The sequence below is a fragment of the Arvicanthis niloticus genome, chromosome 20 (genome assembly GCF_011762505.2).
Source record: "Arvicanthis niloticus isolate mArvNil1 chromosome 20, mArvNil1.pat.X, whole genome shotgun sequence".
NCBI classification, from domain to species: domain Eukaryota; kingdom Metazoa; phylum Chordata; class Mammalia; order Rodentia; family Muridae; genus Arvicanthis; species Arvicanthis niloticus.
The window spans coordinates 19,852,829-19,876,567 of NC_047677.1; the positions used below are offsets into that span (position 1 = coordinate 19,852,829).

The following is a 23,739-nucleotide window of genomic DNA, read 5'->3' on the forward strand; positions in this document are numbered from 1 at the left end:
GCACTGTGTAACAGGGTATCTGCCAGTCTTCTTGGGACTACTGAGTATTTAAATGTGATTTGTGTGACTGAGGCATAGAGCGTTTAACTTTCTCCAGTTTCACAAGCTAAATTTAAATTTGACAATGGTTACACAACTTAATCACTGAGAAGGTTTCAAATTCAGAACAGGGTGGGCATATGAATTTACTTTTTCGTCTCTAATGTTTGTGAGACTTAAATAAGTTCAAGAATTCCAAATAAAAATCCAGTATTCTGATGGGGGTACACTGTAAACTTACCATGAAAACTTGGATTCAAAGAATAGGTAACCAAAATTAGAGAGGTAAGATGGTAATAATACTTGGATTATTTTGAGTCAAATAAAACACTTTTTAAAATTAATATTTTACTTTCTCAAATGTGGCTACTAGAAAATGTTACCCTGCATAAATGACTGTCATATTGCTTTTCCTGTTTTAGTCAGCTCTGTCTTGTCAGGCCCTGTTTATACTTAGACCCACTCCATGCTTCAATCATCAAAGGACCTTTGCAAATGCTGGTCTCCATTTCTACATTTGGTCAAAGCTGCATTTTCTTACAGAAAACATTTACTCCCTCTTTGTTTTCAGTGAATTCTACCCTGTTTGATCTCATAACCCATTAGGTGTTCAAATTTGTAGCATCTGTCACAATAATAATCTTATGACTACACACTTACTAAATAAACCACATACCGTCTTCTCTTAAGAAACTCACATTAATATACTAAACTCTCAGCATTGGTGGAGAAAGAGACCTCCTTTTGTACACTGTTCCTCTTCCTGTGATTAGCACAGCATTAGCTTCATCAATAATGCAGAAGTTAGAATCAAAGCATGGCATGTCAAAGAGAGACGAAAAGAGGGTTTTGTATTTTTAAAAAGTCCACAAAAATGGCATCAATATTTTGCTAGTTGTATTCAACACATAATTGTTAAAGGAATGGCAAAATTATTTTCCCCCAAGTAAAACAAATAATCGTGTATAAAATAATATGAATTATGCTTATCTCATCAACTTCAAATGAGTAAGACTCGAAATATGATTTATTTATTAGGCTGTGCACAATTACTAGAGGATTACCCCATTCTAATTCTCTAATACTAGACTGGCTACTCCCCCAGCTGTGCTCCCCAAAGCTTGCTGTCTGAATCTATCTTCCTGGGTTATTTCTGCTCCAGAAGTCTGGTGTTCTGGGGGTGCATTTTATTTTGGCACTTGGGGCTGGTCCATCATGGCTAATGGAGACCTGTTTTCTCAGTCTTCTCCTAAATACTCATACTCATTCTCTCTCTCTCTCTCTCTCTCTCTCTCTCTCTCTCTCTCTCTCTCTCTCTCTCTCTCTCTCTCTCAATCTGTGTGTCTCCTCCTTCTTTCTCTTTCCCCCTTATGTTCCCTACCTGTAACCCCAGCCCAATAACACAAGCTCTCTCTCTCTCATTTTCTCTGTGTCTCCCTCTGTGTTTCTCTCTCTCTCCCTCTGTCTCTCTCTTCCCCTCTGTCTCTCTCTATCTGTGTGTGTGTGTCCCCTTCTCTTTTTTCTCTTTTTTCCTCATGTTCCCTACCTGTAACCCCAGCCCAATAACTCAAACTCTCTCATTCTCTGTCTCTGTGTCTTTCTCTGTGTCTATCTCTTTGTGTCTTTCTCTCTCTTTATCTATCATCTATCTATCTATCTATCTATCTATCTATCTATCTATCTATCTATCTATTTATCTATCTTTCTATCATCTACCTATCTTTCTATTATCTATCATCTATCTATCTATCTATCTATCTATCTATCTATCTATCTATCTATCTTCTACCTATCTTTCTATTATCTATCATCTATCTATTTATCTATCTTTCTATTATCTATCTATCTATCTATCTATCTATCTATCTATCTATCTATCTTTCTATCATCTACCTATCTTTCTATTATCTAGCTAGCTAGCTATCATCTATCTGTCTATTCCCCCCAGCAATTGGCTGTTGCCGGTTTTATTTAACAAATCATTTTAAATTGGGGAGTAAGTTATGCACAACAAAAGCTGGAGTGAGTGGGAATGTGTTCTTCTTGGGGCAACCAGATCTTGGGGTACAGAATTTACCATATGAATACAAGCACAGTCAGACTGACCCCTAACAATCTTGTTTCTGTAACATCAAAGAAACTCCAAACCACTTGCCCATAAACCAGTTGACATAAGAGCTTAACTTATGTCCCAGACTCTTACTCTATGTTGACTTTCTCCCAGTGCCCTTCGGAAGGGGCAGGGTGCCAACCTGCAGCACAGATCAAACCAGTTGAGTCTTTGCCTCGTCTTTATGACTCCTTTCTAGTGCTTCCCTCTCTGAAATGGGCGGTGTTAGTGGTAACTGTGGCAAACGACTGCTGTGGAGATATAGTTGACATGATGGGTTACCAGTCATTGCATCAAGTGTACCAGTGCATCTAAATAAATCTTCACTGCCATTTTCCTCCTGTGGAGGAGCCAACATCAAATGCAGAAAACCTTGAACAGAAGAGATGAGATTTGAGGTAAGGAAACTATTACCCAAACTTATCCTTATTGATACTATATTCTGCTGTCATTCAGAAGTTACTCTGGGAACCTGAATTTCTTTGCCCTCCAGGTCAAGATTAGTTGCTTCTATTGGTTTCTAATGGAGTTTCTATCCCTATTTGGTCCCTCAGTTCTTCCCATAACTCTTCCACAAGACTCCCTGAGCTCTGCCTCATGTTTGGCTGAGTGTCTTTGCATCTGTTTCCATCTCTTGGTTGGTCGAGCTTTTAGAAGACAGACTGAGCTCCTGCCTGCAGGCATAGCAGAATATCATTAATAGTGTCAGGGTTTGGTTCTGGCCCATAGGATGGGTCTCAATTTGGGTTAATCATTCCCAATGATTAACTAATCATTCCCAATGATTGGTTGGCCATTCCCTCAGTCTCTCTTCCATCTTTGTCTCACACATCTTGTAGACATGACACATTTTTAAGGTCCTTCACAGACCATCTCAGCATCCCATGTGAGTACAGAAATACTAGGGACATAACTGTAAGTTTAGTAACTTGTTGGCAGCCTGAAAATTACCTTAACATGTAATCTTCACAAACTGCTTTCTTTTATATAGATATCAATATATCCAAACATGTACATATACAAACAAACACACATGCACATATACAGAGATCCATGTATATAACTACATACAAATTCTTATGCATTCAGCATTCACAATTATGTACATAAAAGCATGCAGACATAAGCACAAATGTAGATGTGTATATAAAATACACATCCATATGTATTCAGCTCTATTCATGCATGTATACACATATGCGAAATTGTACAATGCAGAATATCATTCTATTCTGTTTATGGTTAGACAAAATAGTTAAGGAAGAATGAGATTTGACATAAATTTGAATGTAGCTTTTTTTCTTTAACTTTGGCTTTTAAAACAATGGAAATAATTCATATATTTAATTTTAACAAGGCAATGGATAGCTCAAGGGGAATTTTGCTATTATGCTCTTCTCATTTTATCTTAAAACAGTATTTTAAAATAAAATCAATCTTAATATTTGTTAACAGGACATCATACAATCACACACATTCAAACACACACAAATATACATATACAAACATGTATACACTTAGATTATTAATTAGTACATTTTGATAAAAGAAGATACGTATTAAGAAAATATTGAAAAGAAATTTTATACTAATGTCAAACTGAGAAAACTAAAATTAGAAACTATATTTCTCAGTATTTTTATCCAAACCAACTGCATTTCGATTTTATGATCCATTAGGAACACATAAACTCTTAAAGTAGTTTACTTTATTATGTGAATTGCCAAGGCAGTAACACTACCATTAAAAGATGTTTCAAAAAAATTAAACATATATATCAACCTTATAAAACAAATAAATATGTATCATGGAATCTAGAAAAGGATGCTCCATTATCATTAAAATTTTAACCAGGCAAATTTTAAACAATTGAGTGTGAAAGTGCACATATAAAGACAATTCCACTCCAGATTGGTGATGGTGTTACTAAATCATGGTAAGAGCACTTTCTGATAGGATGTGCCAGGGTCCTCTGGGAAATTAGAGTCCTATTACACATAGCCAAGTGCACATTACTAGCTGTTGAGAGGAGGTGCAGGGGTTATAAACGTCTCACATGGCCTGTACTCCATTAGATAAGGATATTAAACCCTCTGATCAATAAGACACCATGAAGCTATTATGGTCATTGGCAGTTAAAACAGACCCAAACACGAGTGTGAGTCCACAAAAGGCAGTGTGTTTTTCCTATCTTTGGGTATCAGACGTGGCTGCATTCTAAATCATGCTGTTTGAGTTTTGTTCTCTGCCAGGAAGATACACAGCCTCATTTGCATACTCTGCCTGGTGACTGCAACATGAGAGCTTGAAGTAGGGATGTCAGATGGCCTGATTTATATCACTGTTAAGGGATCCTAGTAATTTCAGATCTTTGTAATGGGGTTTTCATTCTTCTAGCTACATAATGCATGCAAACATTATCCTGATGCCTTTTTTAAAAACTTGTCAAAATGCATGGAGAGAAGCAAATGTATTGTATGTCTCCCTCCTGTAGTCTGCAGCCAGGAGGAGAGCGGCTCACAGAGATTTCAACTGTGCATAATTATAAGTGCTCCGCAGCTAAGCAGCTATTGAACTGCCTACAGAGTGTCTGGAAAAGGCTGTGGCAGAGCATCATCACAACACTCTGCCTAATGTATTGTACACATATGCACCCACGTGGCATGATATCTGCATGACTCCCCCTTGTTCTGACAGCTCTAGCCACTTACCCAAGTTCCACTTGCTCTATTCTCTCTTCTCAGAGCTCCAGTCTTCCACGGAGCAGCAAAGAAGCAAGGGCTCAGATTTCTCTGTGTGTTTGGTGCTTAAATTCTCATCTGGCCTTAATGGTGGCATTTTGATTAAATACAATTATAAATCTGCCAGAATACTCCTGTTCCTTTTATAGTGAACCATCCAGAAGGGAGGATGCTCCAGGAATGCCAACTCATTGGTGCAAGTGAACACATGGAAATTATTTTAGAAGCTGTCAGGTGAGGCCAATGCCACAGGACTGGCAGCCAATAACATTCTCTAGCATCCCAATTCCTGCTGAAGGGTCAGAGATGATCAGCTTCCTGCTGTGGTTCCCCTATATTACCATAAAATAATGTATTATTCAGGCTACACTCTGAGAAACATGTAGCTACTTTGGGGATATAGAGGTCGCTGATGTAAATGACTGCATATAGAATATATTAAACAAACTGATGAGTTGAATATTGTCAATGACATCATAGAGGGAGATGGTATAAGGGTAGATGGGATAGTGACCAAATTGTCGGGATATTTGGTCCCACTGTGAACTCTGAATTGTGTTATTTACTAGCAAAACCTGTTTCTAGTTGTGGTGTGCTCAGACCTAGTGTACACCCTTCATCTAAGAGCTTTATGTTTGAATACTGTAAACAGGATTAAATAGTCAAGCAGCAGAGCAAGCAACCAGTTGACAGAGAATGAACATAGAAAAAAATCATAGAGGGTACGAGGGAGTCGGTAAGACTGAGAGATGCACAGGAGGTAGGAAGAGAGACTCTAAGTTTTAAGAGTATTTTTGAGATGGTGTGGAGAAATAGCGTCCTTTGGGGACATCAGCTGACCATGGAGGAAGGTCAGATGGTTGCTCTCTCTGTCTCTCTGAGCTAGCAGGCTTTCACTGGTTCAGAGTGGGTGGCTGTTGTAGGAACTGATAGAGTGGGAATCACTCACTGTCTTCCTTTTGAACCCTACTGCATACAAGACTCCAGGATCGGATCTACCCTGTCCCTGTGCCTTGGGACTGTCAGCAAAGCACTGATTTCATTAGCACCCAGACTGATTTCCATAATACTCCTTCAATAACTATATCTCCTCTGAAATTGTTGATGAGTTATGCATTGTGTAGCTGGATGAACAGCCATTGCTTGACCCCTGATTTGAACCACATCCCTTTGAGTCCTCTGTCTGTGATCTTGAGAAACTTCCTTGATTTCTTTAAGTCTTTGGCTCCTTGTCTTTAAAACATGAAAAATAAAATTAAGTTTAGGAGTCTGATAAAAATTCAAGTCTGAGCATCCAGCCGCACGAACTGCTCTTCCATGATAGTCTTTCCTTCTCTCTCCATCTCTCCTCTTCGGTTTTTCATCTAAGAAACAGTACAATAGCGATGGCATTTTTCCAAAACCTTTCATCAGTGTGTTAGAAACAGCTCTAAGTAATAATGAATAACTTTGAACACCTCAGAATTAGAGTCTAAAAAAATATCTTTCATAAGAATTACAGCTGTGCACCATCTAATGCCAGGGATATATTTGAAGACAACTATTGCTTGGCAATTCCAACCACTGTTTTAATATCAATGTGACCTTGCACCTCTAATTGTAGTTTGCTACATACTTAGGTATGCTGGTGTTTTAATGGTACTGCCAATTGGTTTTGGTTTGTTGCAGTACTGAATAGCATAGCCAGTGCTAACACAGTGCTTTCTATGTATCTGAACATAAGTACACATGGAGAGACACGATATACATATTAGAAAGTAAAAATTCCTCAGTTCTTTGCAATCAATGGGACCACAAGCATAGAGATTGAAGACCACTGCTGACTGAAGCATTTCTGTGGGTGCTGGATTTTACTTCAATGCAGGAAAGAAATTGAAAGGTCTCCTTCCAAAGCTACTTAACTACATCAAAATTTTTAAGTCATTAATCTTACAGATATATTTTAAAGGAATTTATTTCTATGATAAGGCCCTTCATACCTATTGTCTATCATTAGCTGAGAATAAAATTCCTTGAAGATGTTCAGGACAAGAGAGGAGACAATCATGATTAAGCCAGAGCAGTTGACTAACAGAAAATAGGAAAATATTTAAAAGAAAGAGATGATGGACACTTGAAAGACATTATTAATGATTTATCATATTCTTGAATGTCATATTACTGTATATCATCAATGATTTATCATGCTAATGTCATATTACTATACATGATATCATTAACGATAGATTTCTCCTCTAATAGAAATGATAATACATGGTTTGTCATTGGCTTTAGTTTTTGGCATACTTTTCTACTTTGACTGGGAAATGCTGTTTGCCCTGTGGGTTAGCAAAATAGAATTTTGACTCCTTGAGCAATGCTATTTTTAACATGATCTCTTCAGATTCAAAACTTTGGCTTGATTTAGAGCAAGAGCATGTGAATCTGCATTTTAATCTTTCGGTCTCTAAGATAGGTTTTTATTTCTAATATTGAAGCAAATACGGTTCAAGTTATTTTTTAGTCCAGAGCTCTACCTGAGACACAGATGTCATTGAAAACTGAAGAGATCATTCTTTTAGTCAGTACTAGATGAAAGGAAGCAGGACACCAGCAGAAGAACTGGGGACAAAGATGCTGCATTTCTATATAGGGGCTTAAAGCAAGGCTTACTTCTAAATGAATCTTTTCTTTTTTTTTCCATTTTTTTATTTTATATGTTATTTACATTTCAGATGCCACCCCCTTTCCACATTTCCCCTCCCTAAAAAACCTCTATCCAATGCCCCCTTTTCCTTTTTGCTTTTATACAATTTTTTAAAGTGTTAGTCAAAGGCTTTATATGTTTGGTAATGCTCAATCAGAAGTGTAACCCAATACCCAACCTAGATATATAAACTGTCTTTGACTGGTGGAGACATATAGACATCTGCCTCCATGCACCCCCTCTCTTTCTCTCTCTCATCACCTTGCTTCTCCTCTCCTTCATCTTCTCCTCTCCTTACTCCACCTCTTCTTCTCAGTACTCCTTCCCCCTTAGCTCCTCCTACATATCGTCCTTCCTGTTAAAATAACACTTTTCTCTCAAAATATAATTAGAGCATAATTATTCCTATTTGTACCAGTGAAGTACAAGATAATCTTAATACCCAGTCCATCATTTTGTTGACTAATCAGAACCTCTGTTGTCTCTCCTAACTAAAACACTTAGTTTTGAACCTGGCTTTTTTCTTGGCTTAGAATAAATGTCAGCTGAAAACCTTCCACTCAGATCTTTTCTCTCAAAGTAAATAGCCAGGACCTGTCTGCTCTGGACAGCTTCCTGTCTTGGATTCTAAGAAGAAATTGAGCATCCTTGGAGTTACTCCATTTGTGCAGAGACAGCCACGAGGCAAGAATTGCCTCTCTCCATCTACAGACAAATTACTGTCCAGAAAATGACACACTTGCAGAATAGTCGACTGATTATATCTGCCTAGACAGAGTAATCAACCCTTAATAATTCTGCATCACTAAGGTCTGCCAGATGATTCTGGGCCAGAAGGCTGAAGATTTGATGCTCCAACGTTCTGTAGTATAGGGGCTGTCCAGGTATTCAGCGGTCTCTATAAATTGGCTAAGTTTTAGAAGTTATGCTTTGTGCTTCCCATAATTTCAGTTAACTCAGTCATTCTAGATTTATAGTCTCAGCCGATCCTGGCTATTTACTTTGAGATGAATCTTTTCTTATCTCAGTTCTCAAGGTAGGGTTAAAAGAAACCCATGAGAACAGAGGTCACCACATATATCTAGGGGAGAGGACAGAAGCCGAGGCAGGACAAAAAATAAATAAATAAATAAATTGACTACGTGCAAGATTTGACACCTGGAATTAAAAGATGACACAGTGGTTATGAACATTTTTTATTCTTGCAGAGGACCCAGGTTCAGTTTTCAACACACACATGGTGGCTCACAACTATTAGAAACTCCAAAATTGGGGCATCCAATGTCTTCCTTGACATTTGAGGGTACCAGGCAACCAATTGATATACATGCATACATGCAGACAAATCACAGACATACATAAGATAAAAATAAATCTAAAAACAAATGGAATCTGTTGGACTAGAAATATTTTCTGAATACACTGATTTTTTTTCCACTGTAGCTTACATAATTGAAAGTAGTTCTTAGACATCTATCATCTACCTAAATCCTTGTTTTGTTATTTAAACAGATCCTTTCAGCTTAAAATTTTCACCACTACATCAAAGCAAAGAATCAGCTTCATAGGAGTTCACCTTCTTGATGAAGAGATTATACCAACAATGTTTTACATTTCTCATATGACTTCATTGTTAAGAAATACAAGAGAAGTGAGCATAGCAAGACTAGTGTGAAATTACTGTACACCATCACTCAACATGGAGATGTTTGTCTACATTATAAGATCAATCAAGTATCTATCCAGGGTGGCTTCTTTCTGAAAGAATAAGTCCAAGGCTATTATTGAATGGACAAGAGCAGAATAGATAAGTGGAAAAATAAAATCACAGCCTCCTTCGTTAGAACAAGCTCCCGTTTGAAGTTTCTTTTATGAGCCATCACTAAGGAAGTTAGATTCAAGATTTTTCAGAGATAAAATTGAATTCTGCACAGGGGGAAATAGATCCTACAAGCAAACTATAGGTAGCCTCAAATTGTCACCATATTGCTTTAATTAAAAAGTAATAATATCCTACTTAGTGCATGGTGAGGAACATAAAAGTATTTCCATAATTTTATGTGTATGTGTCTGTGTGGTATACATGTACACAAATATGTATGTAGACATATGTGCAAATGAATAAACACTTGCTTCCATGTGCATGTAAAAAACAAATCTCAAAGTTGGTTTTTTATTTGAATTTCCCTAATAGCTAAGGATGGTGAACATTTCTTTAAGTGTTTTCACCCATTTAAGATTCCTCTGTTGAGAATTATCTGTTTAGATCTATATCCATTTTCTTCTTTCATTAACTATTGTTGACATGCCTATTATACAAGAAATCCTACTCTGCAAATAATAATGAAAATTCCTTTTATAGTATTTTACACTTGGAAATCCCAAAAAGAAGAAACATATATTTTACAATCAAATCTAGGGAGATTTTGTTCCCCAATTTTTTATTGTCAAGTAATTACATATGTAACAACAATATTATGGGGGAGAAATAAAGGGGAGTCTGATGGAGACAGTATGCTTTAGGAAGAGTAGAACTCAGCTGCCATGCATTCAACCCTCTCTTGTGTCTAAAAGTTAAACTCTCACAGTGAAAGGAGAACAAATAAGGGATGTAAATAAATATCATGTATTAAAGTAAAAGTAAATAATGAGTTTAGCAAGCCTAATGGTAATAAATTGGTTAAAAGTTAAGTTGAACAACTTATAGGTATAGATATATTCCTTTCTCTTTATGGACCTCTGCTTGTGTTCATATGTGTTCCTTAGTATTTTTTAATGGCTGTGAAATACTTCATTGTGAAAACATGCCATATTTTCTTTATGCATTCTTAGGTTGAGGGACATCTAGGTTGTCTCCAGTTGCTGGCTATGACAAATAAAGCTTCTGTGAACATAGTTTAGTAAATGTCCTTGTAGTGGAATAGACAGTCCTTTGGGTATATGCCCAGGATAGGTATGACTGGGACTTGAAATTAAATCAATTCCCAATTTTCTGAGAACCTGCCATATTGATTTCCAAAGTGGCTGGGTAAGGTTGCACTCCAACAAGTAATGGAGGAATGTTTCTCTTGCTCCAATCCTAGCCGGTATGAGCTGTTACTTCTAATTTTTATCTTTTTGCCATTGTGACAGATGTAAAAAAAAAAAATCTCAAAGTTGGTTTTTTATTTGAATTTCCTTAATGGCTAAGGATGCTGAACATTTCTTTAAGTGTTTTCACCCATTTAAGATTCCTCTGTTGAGAATTATCTGTTTAGATCTATACCATTTTTTTCCCATTGGATTTAGGTTTGTTGATGTCTAGTGTTGTGAGTTCCTTATTTTGGATATTAGCCCCTTTTCAGATGTGAAATCAGTAGAGATCTTTTCACATTCTGTAGGCTACCATTTTGTCCTTTTGTTCATTTGCTTTGCCTTATAGGGGCTTTTCAGTTTGGTGTGGTCCCGTTCATTAATTGTCAATTTTAGTGCCTATGCTATTAATTTTCTGTTCAGGAAGTTGTCTACTGTGTGGAGGTATTTAAAGCAACTATTCCCCACTTTCTCTTCAAACAGATTCAATCTATCTAATTTTATGATGAGGATTTTGTTCCACTTAGACTTGAGTTTTTGTGTGGTTTCATGATAGATATGGATCTATTTGCATTCTTGTACATACAGACATCCATTTAGACCAGCACTATTTTTTCATTGTATATCTCTGGCTTCTTTATCAAAAATCAGGTGTCTATAGGTGTGTGGATTTACATCTGGGTGTTTGATTTAATTGAATTGATCAAACTGTTTTATGTCAACCCCATCAGGGTTTTATTACTACAGCTCTTTAGTAGAGCTTAAGATCAGGGATGGTAACACCTCTGAAAGTTCTTTTATTGTTCAGGATGGTTTTAGCAATCCTGGGTTTAAGTTTTGCATGTAAAGTTGAGTATTGTTCTTTCAAGGTCTGTAAAGAGCTATGTTGGAATTTTTATGTTAGTTGCTTTGAATCTGTAGATTGCTTTTGGTAAGATTGCCAGTTTTACTATGTTAATTAATACAAGAGCATGGGAGATCTTTCTATCTTCTGATATTTTCTTCAATTTGTTTTTTTCAAAGACTTGAAGTAATTGTCATCCAGGACTTTCACTTGCCTGGTTAAAATTATCTCAAGATATTTTATATTATTTGTGGCTATTATAAAGGGTGTCATGTTCCTGATTTTTTTTCCTCAGCCCACCATTCCTCATTTGTATATAGGAGAGGTTTTTATGTTGTTGTTTTGTTTGTTTTGTTTTGCTAATCTTGTATCCAGCTACTTCACTTAATGTGTTTATTAACTGTAGGAGTTCCCTGATAGAAGTTTTGGTATCACTTTTGTATATTATTATACCATTTGCAAATATCAATACTTTGATTTCTTTCTTTCTAATTTGTACACTCTTCATCTTCTTTGGCTGTCTCATTGTTCTAACTCGGACTTCAAGTACAATATTGGATAGATATGGGAGAATAGAGAACCTTGCCTTGTTCTGATTTTAGTAAAATTGATTTGAGTTTCATTCCATTTAAGTTGATGTTGGCTATATGCTTGCTATAAGTTGCCTTTATTATGTCTACCCATATCCCTTGTATCTCTGATCTCTCCAAGACTTTTGTCATGAACAGGTGTTGAATTTTTATCAAAGGCCTTTTCAACATCTAATGAGATGATCATGTTTTTTTTCTTTCAGTTTGTTTATATGATACATTATATTAATAGATTTTTATATATTGAACCACCCCTGCATCCCTGGGATGAAGCCTACTTGATTATGGTGGATAATAGTTTTTATCTTCTTGGATTCAGGTTGAGATTATTTTATTGAGTATTTATTTTTGCATCAATGTTCACAAGAGAAATTGTTTTGTAACTCCTTTTTAAATTTTTGTGTGATTTGGGTATCAACTGTGACCTCATAAAATGAGTTTGGCAGGTTGTTTTTTTTTTTTTTTTTTTTTTTCTATTTTGTGGACTAATTTGAGGAGTACTGGCATTAGCTCTTTGAAATTCTGATAGAATTTTGTGCTAAAACCATCTGGCCCTAGGCTTTTAGTCATCTTTCTGCTTCCCCTCATCCCCTCTCCAACCCAAAAGTCCCACCTACTCCTCACCCAGTGATTTGTTCCTAGAAATCTTTATTTATTAGTAGAGAGTAGTTATTCAATCCCAGTCCCAGGCAGCCTCTCTTGGTGAAGCAGAATTAGCATCAAAATACAAACAGCACCAAGGCTATCCACAGCAGATATCTATCAAGAAAATTGTCCATTTCTGCCAAGTCTGGCTTACCTGGATCCCACCCAGATAAGTTTACAAAAGCAGGCAGATCTCTGAATTCGTTTGCTATAAGAATTACAGATTCATGGAATGCTGATTTGTGGGATGGTCAAGAGGGAACATGGTGAAAAATGAATGAATTGATGTGTAAACAAAAGACTGGGCTTTTGGTGTGCAAGAAAGGAACTAGCAGAGAGCAATAGCTGTTTTGGTTTTTGGTTTTGTTTGTTAGTTTGCTTTTAGAACTATTCCTAGCAAGAGCTGAGCTGCCTGGAGATCTCTGGAGAGTGAACACAGGCACTTTTAGACATTTTTCTAACAGGATTTCTGATTTTGGTTAGAAAATCCATGGAGATAGAACACAGCTGTTTTAGAATGTTTCATAGCTCTTTGAATTTTTTTCTAATAGGATTTATGACCTTGGTTGGAAATTCAAATAATTACTTAGAATGTTAACACAGCTCATTTAGATTTTTTTCTAGCAGCTACCCAGAGAAAACTGCTTGGAGAGTGAACACTGCTCTTTTAGAATTTTTGTGGCTTTCTGATTTTAATCAGGAACCCCAAAATTGCTTTTAGGTTTTTTTTTTTTTCAAGCTAAAAGACAAAAGACATGAGGAGAATAAGTCTGCCTTTATATGTTACTTAGACTTTTTGCCTTATAGCTTTTAATATTTCTTCTTTATTTTATATGCTTAGTGTTTTGATTAATATGTACCAAGGGGACTTTCTTTTTGGTCCAAACTATTTGGTGTTCTGTAAGCTTTTTTTTTTGTACATTTATAGGCATGTCATTCTTTAGGTTAAGAAAATTTTCTTCTATGATTTTTTTAAAAATATGTTTTGGGCTTTTGAGCTAGGTATATTGCTCTTCTCTTTCTGTTATTCTCAGGTTTAGTTTTTCCATAGTGTTCCAGATTTCCTGTTTTTTTGTGTCAGGAACTTTTCAGATTTAACTTTTTCTTTTACATATTTAACTATTTCTTCTATTGTATCTTTAATACCTGACAGTGAATTCTTACAGTTCTTGTATTCTGTTGGTGATGTTTGTGTCTATAGTCCATTTACCAAGATTTTCAGAATTCTTTATTTGTATTTTCTTTATTGCTTTTGTTCCCATTTTCAGGTCTTGAACAGTTTTTTTTTTTTTTTCAATTTCCTTCAAATGTTTGTTTGATTGTTTGTTTACTTGCTTCTTGTCTTTCTTTGTGGGATTTCACCATTTCCTCCAATTTTTGTTTTGTTTGTTTGTGTTTTCCTAAATTTCTTTAAAGGATTTATTAATTTACTCTTTGTGAATATTTGTCGTCTTCATAAAGTTGATTTTAAGAATTTTTTTCTTGTGTTTCAGTTGTGTTGGAATATTCTTGGCTTGTTTTTCTGGGATATCTGGGCTCTGATAGTAACATACTGCCCTGCCCGTTGTTGACTGTGTTCTTACTCTGGTGTCTAAGCATTCAGGTTTGGGACGATTATAGTTCTAGGTGCTGATATTTTAGTTTGTCTTCAGTGGGTATGAGTTTTGTTCCTTGGTTTTTGTTTTCTCTTTGGTCTTCTAGTCTTTGTGGCCAGGATTTTTTGGCAGCTAGTGTAACCTCTAGTCCAGCACTGAGTCTTGGATTGAAATTAGGGCTGGACTTCTCGTGGCTAGTGTGGCCTTTGTTCCAGAATGGGGTCTTTACCTGAGTTGGATGGTGGAACACAGTGATACGGAGAGAAGTTGGGGTTGGTGATAGTGAGGGAGGCAATGGGAGAGTTTAGGAGGTCCATGGGTGGGCTGCCTATTCAGAGTTCTGGTGGCCGGTGTGGTTTCTCATCTAGTAGAGACAGTGTTCTCTCTCTCTCTCTCTCTCTCTCTCTCTCTCTCTCTCTCTCTCTCTCTGTATGTGTGTGTATTTGTATGTGGTCCTAGAAATTGACTTGAAAAGAAAGAATTCTACTACTGAGCTACATACTCAAGACTAAATTCTTTTAAATTACCAATGGCAAAGACATTTTCAAATAAGCAAATAATTTCAAGTTAATTGTTACAAATAAAAGTTTATCTTCATTGTGTTTTCCAGTAGGAAACATCCACATTTAGTTATTTTGCTAGTTAGTTCTTTCCCTAGGCATTTATTGCTGTTATGTGGATAGACATAAATTATAAATCACAAATTCATCCAAACATAACTTTGTCAGTATCTTGAAGTCAACATGAAATGAATACTAATAGAATTTGCTTGAGCTTGAACACTAAAAAGTTAAATATCTTTCATTGCCTTGATATATTTTGTTGCATTGCATATAGCAATCCATGTAACACGTGAATTTTTTGGATGGCATCTGTTTGAAATCTGAGATGCTTTTTGAGATGTATTTCAGCATTTCATTTGCACAGGTTACCATTCCAGTAGTTCACCAGTAATTAATGGTCTTTATAATTAACTTAAATACATGTGATTATAAGATTTTTAATCTGTAATTACATCGCCTAATTAGAAAATTATGATGACAAATGAAATAATTATGAAAGGTGATGACTTTAAATAAAATCTATGCTAAAATATTCTTTGTTTACTTAGTAGAACATGTGACTAGCAAAATTACACAGAATTCTCTTTTTCCCAGTCATGTATATTTGAAGGAAAGCAAGTAATGCACATTCACTAGAGATCCTTCTTACCCAAGGTGATGAAGCCACTCTCCCCAAAAAGGTTGAAGAGAATCCATCTCACTCACCACTGTGGTTTGACAAGAATGTGGAAGATTTCACATGAAATCTGACACTCCTTGTCAAAGCAGCATGGCAGCTTTGCTGGAGTGGTACCACTTCTTCTTTTGAAATCCACCTCTCCCTAAAACTCCTAGATGAAACAGTAAATCATACTACTGAGTATAAAGAAGGAAAAGTAAATGCTACCAGTAATTTGCCTTGGCTTTTATGAAAGAAACTTCTGTATTTGTTTTATTTGTGATTGTGTGTGTTGATGTATATATGTATATTTCTGTTAGGTTTTTTTTTGTTTTGTTTTGTTTTTTTGTTTGTTTGTTTTGTTTTGCTGTGAAGAGACAAGGTGACCACCGCATCTCTTCCAAAGTGATGAAGCCACTCTCCTCAAGAAGGTTAAAGAGATTTAATTTGACCTGACTTACAATTTAAAGGACTGGTCTGTCATCATCATGAGAAGCATGGAAGCATGCAGGCAGACAGTGCTGTAGAGATGGCTGTATGTTCTATATCCAGATCTGAAGGCAACAGAACAGATTTGAACTTCTGAGACCTCAAAGCCCACTTCCTCAGTGACAAGCCACACCTATTCCAACAAGTTCCATACCCCCTAATATTCCCATATCCTATGACCAAGCATTCAAACACCTGAGTATATGGGGGCCATTCCTATTAAACTATGTCACTGTGCATGCATGTATCCATGTAAGCGTGCTTGTAGAAGCCTGATCTCAACACTGGATGTCTTTCTCAGTTCTCCTAAGCTTATTTTTTGAGACAGGGCTGCTTGCTGAACTTATAGCCCACTGATTCAGTGAAGTTGGTGGCCTGTGAAGAGCTCTTCTGCCTCTCTCCACTTCCCCTGTTGGGTTAAAAGTGGGGAGTCTTGCGTCCATCCCACCACAGGAATGTTAACAGTATTCACTCCACTTGGGGGTCAGGCAGGCATCAGGCTATGGAAAGCCATAAGACCCATCTCAGGGTGTGGGGGAGTGCAGTCTGAGGTCCTTGGGGACTGCTGGAGTTGACTCTAGGGGTCCCAGACTTTCCACAAGGCCTGGGATTGTCTGGTTCTCAGGCTCTTGGGCTCCCAGGCACCTCTGGGAGCTGCAGAATAAAGTGAGGGTGGTAGGCTAGATTAGCCCGAGGCTGAAGGTGGAGAAAAGGAGAGAAGCTCCTGGTGCTTCTCAGGAGTGAGAGTTCTTGGCTTGGTCTCAGCTGCTCTTTTAGCTTGGGTTGGTGGTCACCATGGCTGGGAATGCAGAGAGGTCTTCTACAAGAGACCTGTTCCATTGTTCCCCATGGCAGATCAGATTGCGATGAAAAGAAGCAATCCATGGTTTTAAGGTGTTTATTGTCATGGCAGAAAATAGATGATAAACTGTACCCCAGTATCTCAGGGGGGGCCTGAGGTTAAATACCTTTTGCATGGAGGAGGGGCTGGGAAGGAATGCTTAATTGGCTACACCCCTCTAGCCTTTAGATACCTCATTAATATGGAAATCTGTCTTGAGGCAATGTGACTGAAAGACACAAATTTATGGATAGCTGTGGCCTACTGTCAGGAGCCTAGAGTCTAGGGCAGGGCGAAATGCCTTCTCTCACTTAGGATCACCTGAAATCTCTGGCACATTCTGGCCTGTACTCAACCAGAAACCAGGCTGCCTTTCAAGGTCCAACATTCCCCAGTGTTTTCGCTTACAGTTTTTTTTATTTGTTTTTAGTGTGTGTACTTAGTGTATAGCAAATATTTTAGCTGCTGTCCTAGTTTTGCTTCAGTGGTTCTGATCAAACACCCTGACAAAAAGTGATATTGGTAAGAAATGGGTTTATTTCAATGTACAGTTCCAGTTCATAGAATTCATCATAGAAAAATGTTCACAGTGGCAAAAGCTTCAATCTATTAGTTATATCCACAATCAACAATAAAACAAATGAATGTATGACCTTGTGGCCTAACTTTCTCTATTCTTACACATTCCACGGCCTTTAACCAGGGAATGGTGTTACACACTTTCAAGCTATGTCTTCCCAAATAAATTGAGACAATTGAGACAATTCCTCCAACCAAAAAAAAAAAAAAAAAAAAAAAAAAAAAAAATGCCAGCAGGACAACCTGTTTTACAATTCCTAATCCAGATTCTTCCCAGGTGGTTCTAAGTTTTGTTTGTTTGTTTGTTTCTGGTTGGCAAGCTAACCATCACATCCACTGAGCCATCTTCCCAGCCCAGTTTCTTCATTCATGACACCTTTCCCACAGAAAAGAACATCAACCAAGCATTGTTGCAACCAGAAACTGGCTTGAGACAAAAGACTTAACAAGCCTGAATAGTTACTATGTTGCCGCCTGCTCCGATCTGCCAGGCTTCAAACTGACACTCCGGTCTTCAGGTCAGGGTCTAGAGGGAGAGAGAGTGAGGATGAGGAGAAAAGATGCAAGGAATGGAGTCAAGACAGATGATCAAGTCTCTGATCAAGTCTCCTTATTTGAAGGGAAATCTAGGGTATTTATTCAGTTTTGCCACGCCCCTTGTAGGCGCGGTGGATATGATGTAAGCCTTGGAGGCGTGGCTAGAATGTGAATAGCTGCTTTCTAGCTGCTTTCTGCTAAAAGTCGGCTCCCAACAAAGCATGGTGACAGTGAAGATGAGGGTTGCTTCACACAGCCAGGGTAGACTGGAAGCACATACGAGCTCCTGTCTTCCTTGTGCAAAAGTTTACTAGTCTAAACTTTTTGGACAGTCCCATGTATTTGAGAACTGAGTATGGAGGAGTCCTTAAGGAGCTAAGAAAGTTAAGGAAATGCTTGTTTTGTTGCCTTTAGTAGAATTCACAGCTGCCACACTATGGAACTAAGGCATTTCCAGTGCACTCCCTTATGAACTATTCACATTTTTCCAGAGAAGTGTTTGCTGCTTTGAAATGTACCTCCTTGTGCATATACCTCCTCCGTGGAAATCACTAAGTCTTAACCCTGAACTCTCTTACTATTTTTCCTTATTTAGTCTCTTAATGAAGTCTTCTTCACCATGTTGAGAGTGTTTAGAGAACAAAGGACACAAATTTTGTTCTCTTTTCTAGTATATAGGCATGTCTTTGTTATGTACTAAGTAGCCAAAAAAATCTGAATTTTTAATGAGAGGTCCTTAGTTGAGCAACTCTCATCAGACTGTGCCCTTCTTCTCAATTTACAACCCATTCTCAAAGTCAGAAACAATGCAACAAAATGTTAATATTTAAATTCTATCTGAATGAAAAGTTTTTCTTCTACAGAAAATGATCTTGTTAATGAAAATGTAATTTCTTAAATGTGTCAAGTAAACTAAATATTGATAAACATAAAATCTGAACAAAATTTTCTCAGAGAAATTACAAATACATGCTTTACAGGAAATGAGCATACATATCAGTACAGCAATAAGAAAGTAATTCATAAAAGATGTTGCTCAATGTTTTGTAGCGTCTCTCCTACTAATTCAACTCTAGTGTCACAGGTAATACTTTGAAGCAGATACACGTGCACTTATGAGCAGTGATGGTAGTATCTCACAGTATCCTGTTCTCAAGATGCAAAGCAGATACAAAGCCAAATGGGGATGGGTTAATCATCCCACAGGAGCTAAGTTCAACATGGAGAGCCATTGAAAATAGCCTCAGCAACTTTCTTTCATGTGTATATAAAATCTGATCTTGAGATTTAATGTTCATTAATTCCAACATGCCTTCATGTCTTAATTTCTACTCTACTTCTTTCAACATTTCTATGACAGAAGTACTCGATCATGTGTGTACTAACCAACAAAAAGCTTCTGCCATGAATAACTCATCACACAGGGGCATTGTCTGGTCATTCCAAAAACTGGACTGCATTTATAGATGGGCAATGCCTTCTTGTCATATCCCTTTATTGTCACATTTAGAAAATGAACCATATAAATAACCTTGGTGTCTCAGAGATGCTGTTTAAATGCTTCATCCTCAGACACACTCCATAGTGTGAGCACTGTTTCTGTCTAGTTGCAAAGCTCGCAGATGTTGCCTAGAGAAACACACTGTGAAGTATGACTATACCAACTTTGACTTTCGGCAGAACTGGGAAACAAAAAGACAACCAAATATGTAGGAAAAATAGTTTAAACAGTATCTTCTTTCAATGGCTATACATATAAATATTGTTAGTCTGGTAAAGTTGCCAAACCAAAGTATTCTAACTAATAAACTAAGTCAGGGGTTTGAGTCCAAAATGGGTCCTTTGGGAAGAACAAGGACTTAATACTTTACTCAGTGGTTGTTATCTTAGACAAGTCAGGAAGAGAAAGGATGTGATCTGATGAATTGTGCTTCCAGATGGTTTGCAGAAGTTGCTGCTGGCCAATTGGCAGAAATAAATACATTGGCCTAGACATACAAGATAAGACAGCCGAATTACATGGATTTTGTAAGATGTCTGTTCTTAGAATTATGCAGAGAGTAAATGTTTGTGTGTGTGTGTGTGTGTGTGTGTGCTTGTGTGTCTATTCTTGCAGAAAATATGTCTAAGCCTGTATGCCGGGTCAAATTTGAAGCTGTATGATGCATAAAACTTTATAAACAGAGGTACTCTGTCATTAGACAAACTGTAACCAAGATCTGTCTAGATGTATAGGCTGTGGTTCCTGCACTGGATTCTGTTTAGTAAGCACATCACTGTTTATATAAGTAATATTGTTCCTATAAAGGAATGTAAAGACTTTTTTTGAAAAACAACAACAACAACATATGTCTGCGAGCTGCTGGCAAAATAGCAGAACATGTACACTAGACCTTTAAGAAGCTGGAAATATTTTTTTTTCAATTTTACCTTTGTTTTGATTGAATAACTAAAGACAAACATGTGGCTAAAAGCAAGCAAAACACAAACATATCATTCAATTTTAAAGCAAACTGTGCTGTAATTTGATCAGTTTTAGGTAAGAGGGTTATATGCTAGGAAGAATGATACATTCCAAATACAGAATTCTTAGAAGGAAATATTCATTCTTTATTTTTTTATGCTTTACAACAACTGTTATAGTGCTAGTAGGCAATTAGTGACTACCTGGTACTTTCAATTAAATCATTTAAGTGTGTCACATATAGAATTAAAAGGAATAAAAGATAAAAGTCTATCTTTATAAAATTTATTTTGGTTATTAGGAAAGCCACTTCACTAACATGAATTTCTTAAATGATAACAAATAAATATGTAATATCAAGGAAAATGAGTTATCTTCCCTTTTAACAACTGTAAGACTAAATCATAAAAGCATTAGATAATGAGTAATTGGCCATGTGACTGCAATACAATTACAATATGAGCCTTGTTATGAGCAGAGTGTATCAAAAGCCTGGAATTGGTAAACTGGATAAAATTGGCTAGTGTGAAATGCCTTATTCGTGCGTTCACAGAGGGAAACATGAGTACAAACTGATGCTTTAATTATGGAATTTTTGTGGATATTTTCCCCCAGGGGCATTTAAAAGGTACACAAAACTTGAACACACAAAAAAAGATATGTTTGGCTTCTTAAAGGAGAGCATAAAAATGTGACCTGTGGATGTGACTCAGTGGCAGGAACAGTGAGAAGGTTAGGCCATGCATGGATGGATTCGAGAGCGAACGCCAAGCCAGACAACAAGCCAAAACTACTAAGCTAGGGTCAGGTCTAGAAAAACTCCTGATGACAGCAAGAGGCCTGAAACTATTCTTAGGGATATTGAAAGTGACTTAAATGCTTTAATCATAAGTGAAAGACAAAATTTTATTAGCCTCAATTAAACTTAATCTAAAATATTACCAAGGAACTAGATATTCTCTCTCTGGTTATAGGCTATCTCTAGGAGAAATAAATTGGAATCCTATATATAAGAAGAAACATGTGGCAATTTGCTCTAACTAAGTATGGCACAGAGAAGTTTAAAATATATAAATTCTTCATTATTAATTAGAAAAGTCTCATTTTAAATTATATTATAGAGGACAAAAATCAAAAAGATCAAACGAATACTTGGAAAAAATAATATGTGTTTCTAGATGCCTAAGGGGTATAAATTAGGAAGCAATGGCGGGTTCTAGCTGAAGGAGGTCAACCAGCAGGCCATTGTTGAGTGACAGGGTCCCTTACCATTAATTCCCCAATGTATCAGTATTCTTGCTCCCACAATTGCCTATGATCTCATCATCCTAAGTGGTTCATATAGTGTATATTTTCCAGTCTTAAGGCTCCATAGAAGACATACTATCACTCCTTATTTACAAATAGACTACCCAGTGATGGGAATGGGAATGTAAAACAGTATGGATGAAGAAGTTTGTATATCAGAGGAAATGAAGCGATGTTGAGATTATGAGATAGAACTTGATATTTTCTGTATGCTGCATTAAATACAGTTCCACACAATCCACTCCAAGTTGCTATTTGGTGAGTTTTGATAATCACCAGATCTAAGACACTAGCATTTTAATCTAGTAACTTCTCTTGTCCTCAACCTGCTTTGCAGAAAATTAGTTATATGCAGTTAGTCACAGGTCCCAAGTAATAAAATATGAGCAGAGTCTGAAGACATTAGGTAAAGTTAAGGTAAGCTTGTGAATGACTGGTACTAGTTATTTTTCTATTGCTGAGATAAGGCGCCATGACTAAGGCAATTTATAGAAGGAAGGACTTATTTGGAGATTATGGTTCCAGATGGTTAAGAGTCCATCCCATTATAACAGGACGTATTTCTTATAGCTTACATCTTGATAGGCAAGTACAAAGCAGAGGAAAACCTGGGAAAGGCATGTGGCTTTGAAACCTCAAGACCACTCCCATTGACATTCTTCCTGAACATCTCCCAAGTCTACTCATGCATCTCTACCAACTGAGAGAGATATTCAAAGACCTGTGACTATGGGAAAAAAATCTCATTTTTGAACCACTATAGCCTGAAAATGGCTAATCAACCTGTTTCTTTGTTATGTGCTAATATGTGTAAGTTAGTATACCAGAACCATGGTATTTGACTGCTGAAGATGAGGCCAGGCTTTTCCAGATGTGTAGCATCACCATCTTGTCATTGACAATGCTAACAGAAAGTGGTGTGTAGGTTTATCATTAATGTGTATGCTTGAGCTTTGTCATCTTTAGACCCTGAAGCTACTAGAAATTCCTTGAAACTTCTCTCCCATGTAGAGAGAACTAACTCAGCTCACTGTCGGAAACACATGCCCAAGGTCTATCTACTGAAGCCTTGCTGTACTACCTGCTTCATGGACATTGCATTCCTCAGAAACAAGACTATTTGTTGATATTTTGGCTTTTGTTGCTGTGCAGCCATCCTGTTTCCTTCCCTCAGTCTCAAAGTTAAGAGTGTAACTGTCAACACATAATTTCTACAAATAACAACACAGAAACAAGAAAAAAAAATATGTGGTTTAAACAGATTGAACCATCCAGGTGATTAAGAATTTCTACTCTACTGGTCTACCTAGAGTTTATTTCTGCAGCTGGGATAATATGCCATGTTGAATTATCCTAAGCTATTTTCCTACACGTCATGCTTGGCAGACTGTGTATGGCAAGTAGTTGATAATCAGCATATGTTCCTTGAATTAATTCAAATTATCAGTGTCTTCTAAACACCTAATATAATTTAGTGATATAAATTATTATTCCAGCTCTGGAGTAAAAGTAGGTAAACAGATGTGGGTCAGTGGAGCTAAGGAATGGTATTTTAAGCAAGCATAAATCAAATTCTCTAAAATAAGTGACAGCATATTATAAATCAGTGAATAAAAAAGATAGCCAGAACACAGATGGTTTCTATATGTCTCTATAGTGCTTCAGGTGTGATGTGCAAGCTGCATTTCTCCAAGCCACCCTACCCACTGACTGACACCTGGCCTTTTAGCACACTTATGTTAACGCTCCCTCTTGAGGCATTTGAAATTTATAGCCCCCTTGTCTAATTGGGCCCACACTGTAAGCCCCACCACTTTTTATGCAAGTACATTATTGAATATATTTTTGTTACTTGTTTAACCTACCAAAATTTACATTCCATAGTTAAAGTAATTCCCACATAAATACAGATACACAGAATTGTGTACTTATAATGAGTAAAATGCATTTGCTTGTACAGTGATATTATAGTGTGAAC

The 23,739-nt window shown here is 36.8% G+C and overlaps 1 non-coding gene across 1 annotated transcript; it reads left to right on the top strand.

The window, feature by feature from the left end:
- Window positions 1-13,377: 13,377 nt before the first annotated feature.
- On the top strand, window positions 13,378-13,436 carry LOC117725000 (U7 small nuclear RNA). Its single transcript, XR_004608868.1, has one exon. It is a non-coding gene; the product is annotated as a U7 small nuclear RNA (small nuclear RNA).
- Window positions 13,437-23,739: the final 10,303 nt, after the last annotated feature.